We start from the raw sequence: 17,860 nt of genomic DNA on the forward strand, positions 1-17,860 counted from the left end.
TCCCTTTATTTTGTTAGTAGTTTACGTTTAACACAGTTCTGTACTGTATTTGCTTTTTTTTCTTCTTGTCTCTGCTGCTGCCTGACTGCGTACTGAGGGGTGAGGTTGACTGGTCAGTTCATAACTCTGGTGTTCGTAACTTGAGGTTCTACTGTATTAAGACAGAATTCTACATGTGCAATTGGACAAATCTTTTTATAAAAATCCCTGCTATTTAAATGCATGCATCCACCTTCTGCAATTAAATTGATGTCTTCATTTATTTGTTCCTTTCAAATGGTCAAGAGAGTTAATAATGGAAAGTGCCAGTTATTAGATGGCATTAGCTGGGGTGGTTCTTTTAAGGGTTGATCCAAAGCCCATTGAAGTGAACAAGAGGCTTTCCCCATTGGCTTCAATGGGCATTGGATCAGGCCCCTAGTCTATACAATGAGCGAATGTCATTATCCTCAGAATAGGCATTCATCAGATTTTCTTTTCTTGCAATTCACACACCTTATTTTAGCAGATTAAAAAGGAAACGCAACCACTTGTCGTTAATGATTTTGCCTGATACACATGGGCAACTGCTACCTGCAAAGGTAACTAACAAAATAATTGTGGAGATGCCAATTTTATGGTAATTAAAAAAAAAAAGAAACTCCACTAATCAGCAAACCCTTTGATCTGTTTAACCCTGGAGGTCAAAACGCCCTGACCCCATCAGTGTTCTTGTTCGAAATTTGCCCTGCTTGGGTCATTTCTTCCTTTGTTTTATTCATCCCGTATTAACTTCAGAACGAAGGAGCGGTGTTCCTCTGTACCTAGCAAATCCTCCTGATCTTACAATGAGGTGAAGGCCCATTGTTTCACTCCAAATCAGTTCCCATTGTGCCCATTCAGCAAAATCGTTCATTTCCCCAGTCTAATGACTACATCCTATTCCAGGCTGTAAGCACTTTGTCATTCTGACCGCAGAGGTTATTTAAATCCTTTGATCTTACCTGTTATTGCCCTGCTTTTCAGCTACTGAGCTGACAAAATAGGGCACTGTGTTAGCTACGAGCAAGACAAGGTTAGCCTTAGGAGTGACTTTATTTCAATTTGTACAGATATATATGAGTGTATTGAAATAAATATGCAAAACGTATAATTATACAGTAATATTTAACTCCGGAGGATGATTTTCAAAAGTGCTCAACACTGGCCTAACTCTGCTCCTGTTGAAGAAGTTGTCGGTTCTTACTGACAGTGGAGCTGGAACAGTTTTTGGAGTGCAGATGCTGAGCTGCACCCCTCTTACCTCTGCCCCTCACTACCTCCTAGAGCTGGGGCTGGGAGCAGGGCCGTGGCTCCAGGACGGGAGGGATGTGGACAGGGGTAAAGTGGTGGAGGCTGGGGCCATAGCTAGGGTCAGATGCAGAGCCCCGGGCATGGAGCTGGCAGCCGGGACCCCGCATGTGGGGCCAGCACTCTGGGCCCGGTGGCCGGGACCCTGGGGCCAGCAGTGGAGCCCCTGGACATGGGGCTGGTGGCCAGGTGGGACCCTGGGGCCAGCAGCGGAACCCCCAGGCAGCAGCGGGTCTGGCAGCCGGGCTCCCAGGTGGCAGGAGCGTGGGGCTGGTGGCTGGGACCCTGGGCAGCAGGCACGTGGGGCCTGCGGCCGGGACCCTGGGCAGCAGGGGTGCAGGCTGGCTGGAGGGATGCCGGGTGCAAAACTTGGGGGTGCTACAGCACCCCCCGCACCTCTACTTCCCACTTACTGATGTCAATGAGAGCAGAAGTAAGCCAGTGCTACGTGTTTCTGAAAATCCCACTCCCTCTAAGTATAAAGACCTTCACTGGGGCTTGACTGTGCCTTTTTGCTGGTATTCTGTATTGGGAATTGTGGGAGAGCTGAGGGGGGCACAATACCTCCTGGGGCTTCCAAGCACACACTGGAAGAGTGCAGTGTATTAGGGTGACCAGATCACACAGGTGAAATATTGGAACGCGGGGGGCAGGGGGGAGCAAAAAAAAAACCCCGTCGGTGGAGAAAAAAAAAAAACGGCCGCCAGAGCTCCACGCCCCGCCCTGCCCCCCCCCACCAGCTTGCCTCTGCTCCGTCTCCACCTCCTCCCTCCCTCCAGCACTTGTGTCACCATACAGCTGGTCAGCGCAAGCCTGGGAGGGAGGGGGGGGAGGAGGAGGAATGCAGTGTGCTTGGGGAAGAGGCGGGGCCAGGACGGGGATTTGGGGAGGGATCCAATGGGGCAGTGAGGGGCGGGGCTGGAGGCGGGGCCAGGGCAGGGATTTGGGGAGGGATCCAATGGGGGAAGGAGGGTGCGGAGTCGGGGCGGGGGAGCACGAGCCCCCTCTGGGCTCCGCTCCACCTGTGTGCGGAGGCAAAATATCGGGACAATTTGCGTCCTGACCGAAGGTAGGTCAGGATGTGGGACAAAAAAGCAAATATCAGGACAGTCCCAATAAAATCAGGACGTCTGTTCACCCTAGCAGTGTATAGCAGTAGGCATGAAGTTGCAGAGGTTCATTTCGCTCGGCTCCCTTCCGCTGTTTGCCAGCTTCATTGATTGAAGACGACTGAGATGTGTGTGTGTGGGTGGAGTGAGGGGGGGGAGCTTTTTTTTGGTGTAGCAAGTGGCATCAGACAGGAGCAAGTGAGCAGAAGAACTTCAGCTGTGGCCAAACCATATGGAAGGTGGGGATAGTGAGGTCAGAATAATAACAAAGGTTTGTGAAATGTAATATAAATGAATGCATTATGAATCATGATGTGCTTTACTGTTTGTAAGGACTTCTGAGTAATGCACACATCATATTAATGAAAGCAGTTGCGCTCAGAGTACTGTACCCCTTTTGGGAATCTGATTTGTCTTGCAAATCAACTCCCCAAGTTTCACCTCCCTTAAAAACGACTTGCTTACAAAATCAGACATAAAAATACAAAAGTGTCACAGCGCACTGGTACTGAAAAAATAGCTTACTTTCTCATTGTTACCATGTAATTATCAAACAAATCAATTGGAATATAAATATTGTACTTACATTTCAGTGTATAATATATAGAGCAGTAGAAACAAGTCATTGTATGAAATTTTAGTTTGTACTGACTTCACTATGCGTACACCTGGTTGAGAAACACTGCATTAAAGGAAGGTATGTTAGCCACACCTTCATCGTTCACCATTTCTTTTCCCAGAGCCACTTTTTCCAAGCTGCTTTTTACCCAGTCCCCGTCTATTATCAGAACTCCAAGAAGCCTTTCATATCTCCCAACATTATATATATTTCATGAACCCAGTCCACAGTCCTGCAGTCTGAAGAGGTTTGGATGGGATTCCTATCAAAAGGAAGGTCTCCTTTCCCAACTCAAATTCCTTAAACCATAGCTTTCTGGCTGGAAAACCTCTTCCTGAGTCTCATACTCTGGAATGGGGTCTGAATATGTGGCGTCTTACTGCTGGATAGTTTCTTCCTGCAGCGCAGGTCATTGAAATCCTTATATTGTCTATACTGAACAATCATCTGTGGTTGTCTGCCCAGCAGTTGTCTGTTCAGGTAGTAGCTTTATTTCAGTGAAGCAACTGATATATCATGTAGGACCAAATCCTAAAATCTTTACTAGGGCTGGATGAAATAATTAGAGGGAAACATTTTATTCTGTTAACCCTATCTCTCATGGAGCACAGTGGTGGCTCAGTCACAGGAGGATATTGCAGTGTATCATGGGGGATGTATTTCAGTTGGGGAGCATGGTCCATAGGGGAGAATGGCGATGTGAGACACCCAGAAATACAACTCCCATGAGTCTTTGTTGTGGCTCAGGCACACACAAAAATTAATGTTAACTTGACCCAAAATGAAATGTTTCAAAATTTCTAAGTCAATTTTTTTCCAACATTTGATTCTGTGAAAAGTTTTGACATTTCAACTTTCTGCCCCAATTCCAGATGAAAAGAAATGTTGAAATATCATGGATTATGATATTTGAGGGAACTCAATGTTCTTATGGTTGGTTATTCAACGTGCATTTGTAAAACTGGAGAATTTTCTTAAACTTGTTTGCTGATAGCATACATACATCATACATCCATTTAGATTGCTCCTTCTTGCTAGAGTAAACACTTGTCTTCCTATGAAAGGCAAGTTTTTACCTAATGTGACAGCGGTGGCTATGCTTAAATTAATAACAATAGAGCTGTTGTTTGAAATCATAGCCCTTAGTTGTGGATTCTTAGTATATTAGCAGGATTTATATAAATGCTGCTGCAAATTCTGCTTCCTAAGTTGTCAGCACTCCAGTGAGGGATAGCAAAGTGCAAAATGCGGGGTAAACAATTAAACTATGAATCAGAACAGATAATAGGGGGGACAACATTTTACTGACAGGAAATAAATTATTCATTATAAACTATGTTTTTGAAGGACACAGTTGTATTATTCATGAGTTTGCCTGGTTCAGAGGTCCATTTACTACATTGTAAGTCTGTGTAGTAAGAAAAAGAATGTGATTTTGGTTTAGTAAAATTAAGGTTATGTATGCAGAGTTTAAGTCAGTTTGTAGATTATCAGCTGGGGATCGAGTCCCAGTTTTTTCTGTGTTGCCTTTTGATTGTTGTTCTTGGATATAGGAAGTTAGGCAAGAGTCTGCATTACTCAATGAAAATAAAGGTTGTTTTGCTGCTATATCATAATCTTTTTATTATTATTTAATATTTATACTAAGATAGTTCCCAGAAGCTCCAGTCAGAATCTGGGCCCAGTTGGGTTAGATACTGTACACACAGGCAGGTAAATATTATCCTTGCTCCAAAAAGCTTATGATCTAATTTTATCATAGTCAATGTGCTAAGTTGGACCTGTTTGTGGTATCTAATTCTAACCGAAAAATGAACTAATAAAATGTCTTACAAGTAAATTTTGCTGGACAAAAAGCCCCTTTCTCTGTTAAACTTTATCGGATGCTGCTGCATAATTTATCAACAACTGCAGCTGGAGAAATAGTATCTTCCCTGCTCCTGATGTCTTTAGAGAGGGAAGATACTTCCTGCTCTCCAGAAGACAAACTATAGGTTTGGGAGGAGCAGTGGTCATCCCTAGTGTTTCCCCTCAGCCCCGACCCGGATGTAGGTGATAGAAGGAATGACCATCTAGTTCCCCCAGAAAATCCAGGGTTGGAGGTATATCAAACCCAAGGAAGAGGAAATTAGGGCTCAAGCTCCTCCACATATAATGATAAATTTGGAACCTTAAGAGCCAGGCAGCAACTGGCAGATATCTGGGGTCTCTTGGAGGAAGGGAAGTTCCCCTGGAGGTGACTAAGGGGGTGCACAAAGATGCATTGTTAATTCTTTTATTTTTTCCCTTTTAGCACATCACTGCAACCCCCAATCAGTTTTGCTGGTCCTTCCTTAACACTGTTCAGTTTGTCAATTTCTTTCTGAGAAAACAGTGCACATAACAGAATGCAGTGTGTAGTTGGGCCTGAGCCAATATTACTGCTGTGTGATGTGATGTCTCTGTCTAAGCAGGCCAAAGAAGCATAGGCTTTTTTCTTTTTTTCTCCCTGCCATTTTGCCCTGGAACTTCATGTAGAATTTGCTGTTAATCAATCATCAACCTAGTTTAGCATTCATTTTCCAGTTTCTGATCCCCTTGAATATCTGTTTCAGATTATTTTTCCTGATATGTATTGGTATGTATTTATCCAAATCACCCGTTTTCCTAATCTCTGTAGCTCCTTTCCATCATTGTTCTATACTGACAAGTAGAACCGAGCAGGAAATTTTTCCCCATCCTATGAAAATTTTGTGGATTTTGAAAAATGATCCTGTCTGGAGTCAGGATTAAAAATTGAAATCTCAAAAAATTTGCAAACCATTTTTTTTTAAGTTCAGGTCCATTGAAATGTTGTGTTTCAATAACTGCAAAATGTTTCATTTGGATTTTGACCATTTTTAATTGTTTACAACTTTTTTTTTACTCTACGTGGCTTGAATTTTTAAATAAGTTATTTCAAAGCAGAAAATTGTTTTTTTTTTCTTTTGAAAATGTCAAAACAAGATGTTTCGACAATTTCAAACGGTTTTTTTTCTAAAAACTTTTTGAATGAAGATATTAATCAGAATCACTCTTTTTCCATAAAAAGTTTTGATTTTGACCAAAAAATTCCCAACCAGCTCTATTCACAAATTACTCCTGATGTAGTATCTGCCATGAATTAATTAACATTCTGTTTACTCTGTCTTTGAGACCATTAATGAAGACATTAAATAGGCCTGGAGTAAATACTGATGCTTGTGGCACACCACTACAGAGCTTTCTCCAACTCGATATGTTATCATTTATAATTTTAACTTTAGTTGCCAAATAAATCATTTTTACAATGCACAGTTTTGTTCACACCCATTAAGGAAAACTTATTTCAGTGTTGCATTTTTGTCTCTATATATTTGCATTTGTTTCTCCTGTAGCATGTGTAGATTTGTACGTAAAAACGTTGAAAGAGTGGCATTGAGAGATTATGTGTCTTTTCTGAAAATCAATTTAATTTGAGTGAGAAATTCCACTTTATTTATATAGGTGCATCTAGTGAATTTTTATACTGCTTCCTCTTAACAACTATTTCAATGTTCTTTCCAATATATTCATCTCCCTTACACAACAAAGTAGGCCATACAATTCCATTTTGTATGGAATTGTAGAGCTCACTGAGATTTTCTGAAATTCAAATTTTGGATGGTTTTTTTTTGGTCAAACTACTAATTTAGCTGAGCTCTCCCCCTGTCCCTGTCCCCCCCAAAAGAAAAAAATGGGCAAAACTTTTGCATTTTTTTTTTACCAGCTTTAGCTGTGGGCATTTGTGATCCACTCTCTGGTATATAGTAAAACAGTTCTGAACATAGCAAAAAAATGATCACTTTACACCAGATTCTGTCACCTTCATTCAGGTTGAGTAGAATCTCCCTTTGAGTAATCCCATTGATTTCAATGGGGCTCCTTGTGGAGGAAAGTTCTATTCAAGCTAAGTAAGAGTGTCAGAAACTGGTCTTTTGAATTTGAGTTGAACGAGGCTTCGGGTCTGGCTGCGGCATGTACATTGAGCTTGTAGGGACTGATCCTAAAGAGCTGCTGAGCACCTACACCACCCATGGGCTTTAGCGCTTCTTTGGACCCATTGGTTTTGGGGAACAACATCTGCTCATTCTACAGTGGGGCAAGACGTGTAAAACAGTTTGGTTAAAATTCCTTAACAGGATCATCAGTAAGTTTTCTGACCCGCTAGGCCATCACTCTCAGAGGGTCACACAGTAGTGCTTGATTCTTTAAAGGGGTGGGAGAACAAGGGATCATGGCACTGTCCTCATCAACTGGCAGGGAGGATAGATGGAGAGAACCTATTTAAGTTAAGGGCTAATGTTGGCACAAGACCAAATGGCCATCAATAAGTTTAGGCTTGAAATTAGACAAAGGTGTCTAACCATCAGGGGAATGAAGTCCTGAAACATCCTTCCAACGGGAGCAATGAGTGCAAAAAAACAGACTTGTTTTAATACTGAGCTTGATACATTTATGGAAGGTTTGGTATGATGAGATTACATACAATGGCATATGGCCTATCCGTGACTGCAGTTAACAAATATCTCCAATGGCCAGAGATGGGACACTAGAGGGAGAGGGCTCTGAGTTACTACAGATCATTCTTTCTCAGGTATCTGGTTGGTGGGTTTTGCTCACATTCTCAAGGTCAAACTGATCACCATATTTGGGGTCAAGAAGAATTTTCCACCAGGTCAGATTGGCAGAGACCCTGGAGATTTTTTGCCTTCCTCTGCAGCCTGGGGCAGAGGTCACTTGCTGGTTTCAACTAGGGTAAATGGTGGATTATCTGTAACTTAAAGGCTTTAAATGAAGATTTGAGGACTGAAGTAACTCAGCCAGATGTTATGGACCTGCTATAGTAGTGGGTGGGTGAGGTTCTGTGGCCTGCGAAGTGCAGGTGGTCAGACTAGATGATTACAATGGTCCCTTCTGGCCTTAATATCTATGAATCTATGAGTGCTTAGGCACAATGCTTGATGGGAGAGGTCACTGTGGCTTAAAGACACAGGTCCACGGTCACCGTTGCCCAGAACCTTCTGTGTAGTAATTTACACAAATGCCAAGTGTATGTAAAATGCAACTAAATCAGAATGGTTGCATTGATAGTCCACTTTGCCCTCATGCAAATGACTTCACCTGGTGCAGGAGAATCTGGCGCAGAATCATAATAAATAGGCCAAATTCAGACAAGGAGTGAGAGAAGGAATATCACATAAAGCTGAGTTGTGGTTCACTGCCATGCACAACTTGTGGCTTATTGCTGTAATGGGCTAATTGTTGGATGAAAAATGTCACCAAATAATGTACAAATATTAAGGATTACAGGCCAGATTTTGCCACCTACTCATGGTGAGTAATATCTTAGACCAGGAGAAGTCCCATTCATTTCTATTCTCAGAGGGCCTGACCCAAAGCCTATTGAAGTCAAAAGAAAGACTCCCAGCTGATTTATGGACTTTGAATCAGGCCCAGCATAAGGTAGTACTCATCATGAAAGAGGGTGGTATGATTGTTACCCGAACAGGTTCAGTGTAACTCACACTTCTAAAGCGTGTTAGCATAAAAATCCAAGAGTATGTCTACACTACAAAATTAGGTCAATTTTATAGAAGTCGATTTTTAGAAATCAATTTTATACAGTCGATTGTGTATGTCCCCACTAAGCGCATTAAGTCGGCAGAGTGCGTCCTCACTACCGTGGCTAGCATTGACTCATGGAGCGGTGTATTGTGGGAAGCTATCCCATAGTTCCTGCAGTTAAGCTCCCAATGCCTGATGGGGCAAAAATGTTATACCAGGTGGTTTTGGGTACATGTCATCACTCTCCCCTCCCTCCGTGAAAGCAACTGCAGACAATCATATTGTGCCTTTTTGCCTGGGTTACCCGTTCAGATGCCATAGCACGACAAGCATGGAGCCCGCTCAGCTCACCACTGCTGTTGCGAGCATTGTAAACACCTCGCGCATTATACTGCAGTATGTGCAGAACCTGGCTAAGAGATGGCAGCACGAGGATGATTGTGATGATGACATAGACACAGACGTTCTTGAAAGCACGGGCTGTGGCAATTGGGACATCATGGCAGCAGTGGGGCTGGTTGATACAGTGGAACGCCGATTCTGGGCCCGACAAACAAGCACAGAATGGTGGGACCGCATAGTGTTGCAGGTATGGGATGATTCCCAGTGGCTGTGAAACTTTCTCATGCATAAGGCCCCTTTCCTGAAACTCTGTGAGTTGTTTTCCCCCGCCCTGAAGTGCAGGAATACCAAGATTAGAGCTGCCCTGACTGTTGAGAAGCGAGTGGCGATAGCACTGTGGAAGCTTCAACACCTGACTGCTACCGGTCAATCGGGAATCAATTTGGAGTAGGCAAATCTAGTGTAGGGGCTGCTGTGATTCAAATAGCCAATGCAATCACTGACTTTCTGCTATCAAGGGTAGTGACTCTGGAAAATGTGCAGGTCATAGTGGATAGCTTTGCCTTAATGGGTTTCCCTAACTCTGGTGGGGCGATAGACGGAACGCATATCCCTATCTTGGCATCGGACCACCTTACCAACCAGTACATAAACTGTAAGGGATATTTCTCAATGGTGCTGAAAGCACTGGTGGATCACAAGGGACGTTTCACCGACATCAACGTGGGATGGCCGGGAAGGGTGCATGATGCTCACATCTTTAGGAACTCCGGGCTGTTTGAGTAGTTGCAAGAAGGGACTTACTTCCCAGACCAGAAAATTACTGTTGGGGATGTTGAAATGCCAATAGTTATCCTTGGAGACCCAGCCTACCCCTTGCTCCCATGGCTCTTGAAGCCATATATAGGCAGCCTGGACAGTAGTAAGGAGCAGTTCAATTATAGGCTGAGCAAGTGCAAAATGGTGGTAGAATGTGCCTTTGGAAGTTTAAAAGCTCACTGGCGCTGTTTGCTGACTAGATTAGACTTCAGTGCAACCATTATTCCCATTGTTATTACTGCTTGCTGTGTGATCCATAATATCTGGGGGAGATGTTTATGGCGGGGTGGGAGGTTGAGGCAAATCGCCTGGCTGCCAATTTTGAACAGCCAGACACTAGAGTGATTAGAAGAGGACAGGTAGGTGTGCTGCGCATCATAGAGGCTTAGAAAACCAGTTTCATGACTGGCCGGGCTATGGTGTGACAGTTGTGTGTGTTTCTCCTTGATGCAAACCTGACCCCTTTGCTGATTTTACCTCCCTGTAAGCCAATTACTCTCCCCCCCTTTGATCACAGCTGGCAAAGGAAATAAAGTCACTATTGTTTTGAAACCATGCATTCTTTCTTTATTAATTGAAAAAAAGGGAGATAACTGATAAGGTATCCCGGGTGGGGTAGGGTGGGGTGGGGGAGGAGGGGAGGAGGGAAAGACAAGGCCACATTGCTTATTGGAACCACACTACAAATCAAAACTGTTTGAATGACAGCCTTCTGTTGCTTAGGCCATCCCCTGGAGTGCAGTGGCTGGGTGCCCGGAGCCTCCCCCCTGCTTTCTTGGGCATCTGGGTGAGGAGGCTATGGAACTTGGGGAGGAGGGCAGGCGGTTGTACAGTAGATGCAGCAGCGGTATTTGTTCTTGTTAGCTTTCCTGAAGCTCCACCAGATGCCTGAGCATGTCCGTTTGCTCCCCCATTAGTCTCAGCATTGCATCCTTCCTCTTCTCATCGCGCTCACTTAATGCTTTCCTGGACTCTTCCACTGAATGCCTCCATGCATTCAGCTGTGCCCTATCAGTGCGGGAGGACTTCATGAGCTCAGAAAACATGTCATCATGAGTGCGTTTTTTTCACCTTCTAATCTGCGATAACCTCAGGGATAAAGATCATAGAATCATAGGGGGAGCACCTGCAGGGGGATAAAAAGGGAGAGTAAAATTTAAGATGATACATTTCTGAGAACAAAAGGGAGACTCTTTCACAGTGAATCAAGCAATTCACAGCAGACAGCACATGTGCTTTAGGTATAAGGTCGCATTTTGCCTTTTATATTGAGCGTCTGCCAGTATGGTGATACATCACACACGTCTGGGCAACAGAATTCGGTTTCCAGGCAGCCATGGTAAGCCAAAGGGTATGCAGATTTGGCTTCTAACACCTACATAACATGTGGGAATGTGTTCAAACTGCAGTGCCCTCTTTTCCCATAGCAAGCAATGCCAGTTGGGTTTGCCATTTAAAAGGAGGGGCTGTGGTTTTCGGGTGGATGTGCAACACACATCTCCCTCCATCCCTATTCTCTGGGATGATCCCTTCACCCTCTCTCCGTCGCATGGCTATTCAGGGATGATCCCTTTTAGCCAAGCGCAAACAGCCCAGCATGAATGGGGTCCTTTTACTGTTCCCTTACAAAAATTCCCCTATTTCAACCAGGTGACCAGGAGGAGGGGGAGGCAGAGTGGAGGTGAGCTGGGGCAGGGAGCGATTTCTCTGTGCCCCCCTCCCCTTTCTTGCTGTGGCCCCTCTGCCCCAGCTCACCTCTGCCTCCTCCCACGAGCGCGCCGTTCAGCTCTGCTTCTCCTCCGTCCCAGGCTTGCCGCGCAAAACAGCTGATTCGCACGGCAAGCCTGGGAGGGGTGGGGGGGAAGCGGAGCTGTGGTGTGCTCGTATGAAGAGATGGAGTGGAAGTGAGCTGGGGGGGGGGGCGGGGATGGCCGCAGCAAGTAATGGGGCGGCGCTGAGGAACCGCTCCCCGCTCCAGCTCATCTCTGCCTCCTCCTCTGAGCACGCTGCCGCCGCTCCGCTCCCCTCCCCTTCCAGGCTTGCCGGGCCAAACAGCTGATTGGTGTGGCAAGCCTGGGGGGGGGAAGAGAAGCTGAGGTGGGGAGCGGTAAAAGCAGTTCCTCTCCCTACCCCGATGTAACACAGTCTCACCTATAACACAGTGAGGTTTTTTGGCTCCCGAGGACCGCATTATTTCGGGGTAGAGGTGTATATTAGCATTTCTTCTTTTTGATCAGAGTTCTGCCTGCACAGATTCTTCTCCCCAAACAGCAATCAGATCCAGTGTCTCCCGTTCGCTCCATGCTGGAACTCGTTTGCGATTCTGGGGGGACTGCATGGTCACCTGTGCTGCTGAGCTCGCCACGCTGACCAAACAGGAAATGAAATTCAAAATTTCCCGGGGCTTTTCCTGTGTACCTGGCTAGTGCATCGGAGTTGAAAGTGCTGTCCAGAGCAGTCACATTGGAGCACTCTGGGATACCTACCGGAGGCTGATAACGTTGATTTGTGTCTGCACTACTCCAAATTCGACCCAGCAAGGTCAATTTTAACACTACTCCCGTCGCCGGGGAGGAGTACAGAAATCGATTTTAAGAACCCTTTAGGGCAACGGAACGGGGTTTCTTGTGTAGACGCATTCATTATAAAATCGATCTAACGCGGCTAAATTCGACCTAACCCTGTAGTGTAGACCAGGGCCAAGTTTCTGCTGCAAAACTTGCTGCTACACATGTATCCAGGTACATAAATGCCCATTTCCACACCTGTTGCATTTGTGCATATGATAGGAACAGACAATGAGCTGGATGAGTGGGGATGTATGACTATTCCACAGATGTCTGAAATCTTCTATCCGAAATGTCTTGCCCAAATCTTTTTTGGTTTCCTTTAAAAGAAAACCTAAAACCCTTTTGTATATCCTGTTGCATAACGACTCAAAAATGTGCCACACAAGAAAATGTACTGTTCTTTGATTTTTCCCCTTTATACATATGCAGAACAAAGTTAAATTGATCAATTTCATTAATGACATGGAATTACAGTGCTCATTGTTTGAGAACATCCTGAATTAGTGCCACAAAGCACATTCCTCTTCTAACTTACTCTACTGGTATAGAAAAGAATGCATTATTTTAAAGAAACAAAAATGCAAAAATCTCTTCTTCATGAATTTGTTTATTTCATTTTCTCTCTTTTTCCTCTCAATTTTTACTGGGACTGCTTTTTTCAGGCTTTTCATTTGGGATTTTTTTTTAAAATGCCAACTTTCATAATGCTGGGAATTTAAGCATATATTTATTTGTTATTCAGAAGGGATCATTCTTTGTAAATTAAGTCATCTTCCATCTCTGTTCCTTATTTCAAGCTTTAACTCATTTTGGTTTACTGCAATTAAAACTATTACTGCGTCTTCTCAGATACATTATGATTTCAGAAAACTGACCAATGACTGTGAAAGTGGTAACAGCAATCTCTATAACTACCAAGATGGAAGTATGTTGCACAGATTTCATGCTTTAATGGTCAATTACAGACTAATGAAATCTTATCTCCGGATACGTGAGTCATGTTGTAAAGCTCACATGTACAAAGCTTTGTTACTAATGACCATTTCACAATTCTACATAATTGTACTGAATAATACAAGCTGGGTTCAGGCAAAAGAGCTGAATGGCCTAGAACCATTGGCATAATTAGCTTCATAGTGCAATCTGGGGAAAGTCCCATTTTCTTTGCTGCTTGCAGGCACAACACTGTCTAATGCTACTGTGATATATAGGGAAGAATGACTGTTTCTACCTGCAAAAAGAACAGGAGTACTTGTGGCACCTTAGAGACTAACAAATTTATTAGAGCATAAGCTTTCGTGGACTACAGCCCACTTCTTCGGATGCATATAGAATGGAACATATATGTCCACGAAAGCTTATGCTCTAATAAATTTGTTAGTCTCTAAGGTGCCACAAGTACTCCTGTTCTTTTTGCGGATACAGACTAACACGGCTGCTACTCTGAAACCTGTTTCTACCTGATGCACAATGTGCTAATATGTGCTAAGTGTGTAGGTGTTTACATGTGTTTGAGTGTACAGGATGTGGTAGTATATGTGTTTGTGTGTATAATTACATGTACACTGTAAGAAACTGCTGAAACACTAATTCTTAGGGTATCCAATTGGCTGCTTGTGTAATCTCGAAATCAAGTGTATTTCATTCATAACCATTTCCCCAGCTATTTGCGAATACTTCAGCATATGTCTCATTTTTCTCGCTGGTTGTTGTTAACAGCAGATCTGACAACATTAGTTTTTAATAGGGCCATAAAGTGGTAAAACAACCCTTGACTCGGCAGAATCTAAATGACATGGAAACAGTCACTGTAACTCTGAACCCTGAAGAGGAGATTGTCTCACTTTCCTCAGGAAAAATAAAAATCTATTTCATTCGCTGCTTAAGGAGTTGCAGAAACCTCAGGGATATTGCAAGGAAAGAACTGGCTAAGATCTTCAGGAAGGGTTACAGGAAATGAGTTGCTTAAGAGCCTCATATAGCGATGGGGTAGATAGACATTAGCCTCAGCCCCGAAACATAGACTCCCCAGCTTTCACATATGGAGGCAGAATGTTGATAGTCAAGGCCACAAATGGTTACCAGCCTGCCAGGTGCATAATTCCCAGTTATTTTCAATGAGAGAAAGACACCATCTATGCCTTTGGACATTGCCCTTAAAATGGCTTGCCCAAGGTCACATAGGAAATCTGTGACTGAGCCAGCAACTGAACCTACAGCTCCTGAATACCAATCCAATGCACTGTCCACTAAACCATCCATGCTTCTTAGCATGTGTCTTCACAGGTCTGTGTTTTCTGTATGGATTTTTCATCTCCCTTAATTTCTGTTTGAGTCAAGATAGATGTATTTAGGTGACCGAGAATCTTATATATACATGGAAGGTTGTGTCAACAGTGCTCATAATCTAACAAAGCCATATTAATGTGTTAATACAATATGAAAGTAATTTTCATATCACATTACTGATAAATACAAATGTAGCATTAACATTATGATGACTGGAATCATTGGTACGATAGGCCATTGATTTTGTATGAGTACAACAAAGCTGTTTCCACCTGTTCTGCCTCATTCATTGCTTCCCTGAAGTTTTTGCAGTTCAAGAAGCATGACATGGCAAAGCAGGTGTGAAGTATCAACACTCTCATTATCCCAATGTATAGCTCTTTGGGGATGGCTCTGGCATTCCATGTTTTAAAAACCAGCTAGCATAGTTATTTAATTATCTAGTCCCAAAACTTCAGTACATTTCTCACTTTTCTTGTTGTTCTCTTTGGCAGGAGAACTGGCAGCAGTGGCATTGGAACAAGACTTGTTCTGCCAGAACCTAAACTATATTGTCGCTTTTAAACCTCCTGTTAAGCAGATACAGCCTCATCATCCTCACTACAGTGTTGTGCCTCAAGACTTGTCTGCACTACAAATTCTATGGTGTTGGGGACTGTGAGATTACAAAGTTTGGTTTTGTGTATGGGGATGGAACAACACAAGCTTATAACCATGTTACTGAGAAGATACATGAGATGAGAGGCAGTAATGGATAGATAGGACAGTGGATGTGGAGCCATGAGACCTAGTTTCTATTCTATACAGCAGTATTTCCCAAAACTTGGGATGCCACTTGTTTAGGGAAAGCCCCTGGTGGGCCGGGCCGGTTTGTTTACCTGCCGCGTCCGCAGGTTTGGCCAATCGCGGCTCCCACTGGCCGTGGTTCGCTGCTCCAGGCCAATGGGAGCTGATGGAAGCAGTGGCCAGTACGTCCCTCGGCCTGCGCCGCTTTGAGCAGCTCCCATTGGCCTGGAGCAGCGAACCACGTCCACTGAGAGCCGCGATCAGACGGACCTGCGGACGCGGCAGGTAAACAAACCGGCCCGGCCTACCAGGGACTTTCCCTACACAAGGGGCGTCCCAAGTTTGGGAAACACTGCTATACAGGTTTCAGAGTAGCAGCCGTGTTAATCTGTATTCGCAAAAAGAACAGGAGTACTTGTGGCACCTTAGAGACTAACAAATTTATTTGAGCATAAGCTTTCGTGGGCTTCAGCCCACTTCTTTGGATGCATAGAATGGAACATATATTGAGGAGATATATATAGACATACAGAGAGCATAAACAGGTGGGAGTTGTCTTACCAACTCTGAGAGGCCAATTAAGTAAGAGGGGAAAAAAAAACTTTTGAAGTGATAATCAAGATAGCCCAGTACAGACAGTTTGATAAGAAGTGTGAGAATACTTACATGGGGAGATAGATTCAATGTTTGTAATGGCTCAGTCATTCCCAGTCTCTATTCAAGCCTAAGTTGATTGTATCTAGTGATACAGACTCAGTAACTTGATCTGTGACCTTAGGCAAGTCATTTCACTTCTCTGTGCCTCTTTCCACCACTCCCATTCTTTGTCTGTCTTGTCTATTTAGATTGTAAGCTCTTTGGGGCAGGGATAGTCTCTTTTTTATGTTTTTGTGTAGTGTCTAGAACAATTAGACACCAGTCATGGTTTGGGCCTAGAGACACTACTGTAAAGGATGGCCATGTGGTTAAAGCTGTAGATTGGGATACCAGAGATCTGGCCTTTATTTCCACTCTGAAACAGACATCCTGTGTGGTCTTGGGTAAGTCATTTAATCTCTCTACGACTCAGGTCACCATTGGCAAAATGTAGATAAAATAGTATTTACCCACCTCATAGGGGAGCTGTGGGATAAATACATTAAATATTGTCACAGCGGAGCATGGAATAAATACACTAAAATTTGTCCAGATACTGTGGTGATGAGGGTCATATGAGTATCTGAGATAGCTAAATAATAATGAGTGTTTGAAGTTGGATGAGTAATTCATAGCAGATAACTTACTCGACAACTTTCACATCTTTTTATATTTGCAAACTGTCCAAGAGCAGGTTACAATTTTCTCAGATGAGTTATTGAATAATTGAATAATTATTGAATAATTTCTGAGAATGATTTTCAGTCTGTAGATCATTTGCAATTAGTTTGTTGTGAATGGTCAGTGTCTGATATGTGAAATTCCAGTTGGTTGGCTGGACATGCTGGTGACACATAATATTTGTGTTTCCTTATTGAATGAGTGTAACTCCCTGAAACAGTTTCTAATATAAATATTTGTGTTTCAAAATTTGCTTTCCTTGAATATTCTTCAAAATTCTCTGTGCCAGTGAGTATTCCTGCTAATCAACCCTTTCACTAGAATATTCATGGAAGCAAACACAAAAGGAGTCTAAATATATTGAAAACAAATTTCTTTAAAAATTTGAACAAATCCTCGTGGACAATATATTGCACTATTTGCTTTTGATCTACAAACCTGGGCCATGATTTTAAAAACTAAGGGGCCCCTGTATCCATACTTAAGTGCCTAAATTAGTGACCCAATTTTCAGAAGTGCTATACATGGAACAGCTTCCGCTGAAGTCAGTGGAAGCTACTGGGTTCTTATCACCTATGAAAATCAAGCCACTTTTTTAGATGCCTAAATACAGACATTGTAGCCCATATTTGAAAATCTTGAGCTTGATCTTTACAAGCCCTTCTCAGGCAGCATACTGATTCTATAAAATGATTATTACATGATTTGGTCCTGTCCAAATTCTTTAACATAGTCTCACAAAATAATGAATGTTGTAATGTGGACTTGCCCTAATACTGGCTTGGCTGAGAGTCTAGCATTGTTTTTGTTACTGCTGTGAATAACCTTGAGGCATGGCAAAAGGGCCAGGAAACACTGAATTGAATGTTAATGTGATGATGAGAATGCTTAGATTTTCAGCATGGCATTTCAAGTTTCAGAATGAAAGCAGGAGCCATCTCTTAATTGATGTGGCAGGTCTCTGAAGTGGGAATTAGACTTCTACTGCTTCATCTATATTGGTATATTCATGTGAATTGTTACATGTGTTAACAGTAAACAAAAGAGTCTTCCTGGATGAGAATAAAATTCAGTAC

This window comes from Malaclemys terrapin, chromosome 3, assembly GCF_027887155.1.
Source record: "Malaclemys terrapin pileata isolate rMalTer1 chromosome 3, rMalTer1.hap1, whole genome shotgun sequence".
NCBI lineage: Eukaryota > Metazoa > Chordata > Testudines > Emydidae > Malaclemys > Malaclemys terrapin.